The 3,413-nt window shown below is 46.5% G+C and overlaps 1 long non-coding RNA gene across 1 annotated transcript; it reads left to right on the top strand.

Moving 5' to 3' along the window:
- Window positions 1–1,594: 1,594 nt before the first annotated feature.
- LOC127349126 (uncharacterized) lies at window positions 1,595–2,609 on the top strand. The gene is made up of 3 exons (XR_007880132.2): window positions 1,595–2,052; window positions 2,132–2,233; window positions 2,302–2,609. It is a non-coding gene; the product is annotated as an uncharacterized lncRNA (long non-coding RNA).
- Window positions 2,610–3,413: the final 804 nt, after the last annotated feature.

Below are 3,413 nucleotides of genomic sequence, written 5' to 3'. Positions count from 1 at the left end.
CACAGGAAAGTACAAGGGCACACTCTTGGTGGCGATCGCAGCTGACGCAAATAATCAGCTCTTGCCTATTGCCTATGCACTTGTCGAGAGTGAAAACAAAGATAGCTGGTTCTGGTTCCTCAGCTGCTTGAAGATGGGAGTCGTGAGAGATCGGCCCGATGTTTGCATCATATCAGATCGCAACACAGGCCTTTTGAGCACTCTTGAACTAATCAAGAATTCATCGGACCCTCTCTGGGGGTGGCCCGACCTGGAGACAAGGTGGTGCATGAGGCACTTGGCAGCCAATTTTTACTCAAAGTTCAAGAACAAGGACTGGTTCAAGCTATTTAAGAGGATGTGCATGCAGAAGACTGAGGGGTCCCTCTAAGCTGGTTGGTCAATAATTTTCAAGAGTTACCAGCTGAAGCAGATGATGCGATCATGAGGCGACATCTTTTTGCGTATTTACTGTACCTACTTGGTATAATGTTTCCTTCGTCCCATGGTGATATTGTTCTCCCAGGTCTTATTAAGATAGCCGAGAACATAGTAGATTCGCCTCCACCACCCAGCCCTATATACAGCTTTGGTTCTGCAATGCTCGCGTATACCTACAGGGGGTTGTGTGATGCAACAAATAAAACCAATGCATCTTCAAAGGGACATATACTTGCTGTAAGCGCAGAGTTTCTTCAGTTATGGTCGTGGGAGTACCGACCAGTTGGGCGTCCCCACATCCTGAAACCAATTCACCCATACGGCGGTCAGACCGAACAATATGGCCCTCTTACTTTTGAAGTCGTTGGGTACATGCAAAAAAAAGGTGGTCAAATAATGTAGCACACGGTTGCTACCCCGAATACCACCAACAGTTTGAGGAGCTACAAGAGACCATGGTCAAATGGGACCCATATATAGAACATGACGTGTACATTGTCTGGGGTCTTGTTAAACCACCACCAGATATGCTGCGAGACATACGGTTGTGGTTCACACGATGCAACCTACTCTTTATTTGGATGGTTTAGCCATACAACCCAGAGCGTGTCATGCGGCAGTTTGGTAAGCATCAGGATATTCCCCCACCATCACCAAGACGCCTTGTTGCTGATGTTCATACGTAAGTTCGGTCACTGTAATAGAAACAATGAATTGCACTTCAATTAATCTATTTCGTTATGTAATAAAGTTTATTGGATTGTAGACAAGACAATAAAGGCATGAGTTGTTTCAACTGGAGTCAGCATAATCAAACATGGATTACGAAATGGATTGATGAAGCAGAGTCCGATGGAGTACGCGAAAATAGGTAATTACATATTTTAATTCATCTTATCATCATGTACCTTCTAATGTAATTTATCACTGATGCAGACGGTACAACGGTGAGATACTGCCAACGTATAATGAATTGTATCGCGCTAGCACACGGACTCTCCTCGCTGGTCCCCCACCATCGAGTCTGACACACCTCACATGGGCCTCAGCTTACCACCGTGACACTTCGGTACTTTTTATATAATTGTAATTAAGAAAATATGTGTTTATAGGCAATATTAATTTTTTAATTCCATTCAGATTGACGAGTTCAGGCAGATCACACCGTCCAGGACACTTTGAACTTGCGCAACATGGATAGTACGGAGGGAAAATCCATGGTAAAACGTATTTTTAATACTGCCATTAAAGGGCTTAGGCGTCTTGGTTGCAGCCGCCATGATGATGTTGTCAGTCGAGCATTCGACATGCCGGAGGCACCGTCGAACAGACCGAGTATGGTACGTGTGAGCCAGCCATCCGCCACACCGACCGTACCAGTTCCCTCTACCTCGCATACATCTAATCCACGACGCGACTCATCTCTACTTGAACGATCACAGTCCGCACACATATCTCAACGCCATGGCGCCACACAGGTAATCAACTTACGTACATACATTCCTCCTGAACTTACAACAATGACACATTTTTTTCCAATTGTATTAGGAGGACGATCATTTTCCGTCATATCCATCTGGACAACGATTCTCATACACAGAAGGCGAATACTCGCAAAGATTCAACACTCAGGTATGCTCATATTTAAAAATTACCTACCAACACGTGATTATTTACATGTCTACTAATAACATGTCGTTTACGTTCGTAGGAATCTGTTGACCCTACGTGGTCCAACATGGGAGCTGGTTTAGGCCACAATATGCCTCCACTGCGTGGTCGTGACCACATGCAATCGCAATACCCAACTCAGGTTAATTCATGTTAATTACATACATGATTATTGCGTGCATGTTTCTGACGGAGCCATTCAATACGCAGGAATCTTTAATCCCGACATGGCCCGATATGACGCAGCAACCACAATACTACGGCAGCACTTCCCAACAACCTCGCGATGATGTTACCGGGATAGTTGAAGAATTCTTTGGAGGTGCTATTTTCGGCACAGATGCCAGTTTGATTCCCCCAAATCAGGAATCTCCATACATATTTCAGACTCCATCGCCAGCAGATGAGACACGTACAGAGGATGAGGAAAATCAGTACGGCCGAGGTTTGCGTCCACCTCATCCCCCTCGTCCCTGGTTGTCGCCTTCCGGTCCAAGGCCACGGCAGCAACGTCGTCGTCGTCGATAGGAATAATACAAATGGACCTTACTTCTATGTATCATATATTTTGTAGGGATTCGTTGCATAGAAAACAAAAAATTTCCTACCACGAGAACGCAATGCAAGCCAAGATGCAATCTAGAAGACGGGAGCAACGAGGGGATGATCGAGACTCACCCTTGAAGATTTCCAAAGCCTACAAGATGAAGCTCTTGTTGCTGCGGTAGACGATCACTTGCCGCTTGCAAAAGCGCGTAGAAGATCTTGACGGTGCCACAATCGGGCAGCACCTCCGTACTCGGTCACACGTTCGGTGTTGATGAAGACGACGTCCACCTCCCCGTTCCAGCGGGCAGCAGAAATAGTAGCTCCTCCTTGAATCCGGCAGCACGACGGCGTGGTGGCGGTGGTGATGGAGATCTCCGGCGGAGCTTCGCTAAGTGTTGCGGGAGAGGTGGAGGAGAGGGGGGCGGCTAGGGTTTGGGAGAGGGGGAGGTGGTCGGCTGATACGTCCCAAACGTATCTATAATTTCTTATGTTCCATGCTACTTTATTGATGATACACACATGTTTTATACATACTTTATGTCATATTTATGCATTTTCCGGCACTAACCTATTAACGAGATGCCGAAGAGCCAGTTGTTGTTTTCTGCTGTTTTTGGTTTCAGAAATCCTAGTAAGGAAATATTCTCGGAATTGGACGAAATCAACACCCAGGGGCTTATTTTTCCACGAAGCTTACAGAACACCGAAAGGGAAACGAAGTGGGGCGACGAGCCGCCACCACGCTAGGGCGGCGCGGCCCAGGTCCTGGCCGC

Source organism: Lolium perenne, chromosome 4, assembly GCF_019359855.2.
Source record: "Lolium perenne isolate Kyuss_39 chromosome 4, Kyuss_2.0, whole genome shotgun sequence".
Lineage (NCBI taxonomy): Eukaryota > Viridiplantae > Streptophyta > Magnoliopsida > Poales > Poaceae > Lolium > Lolium perenne.
This window is presented reverse-complemented; position numbering and strand designations above follow the sequence as displayed.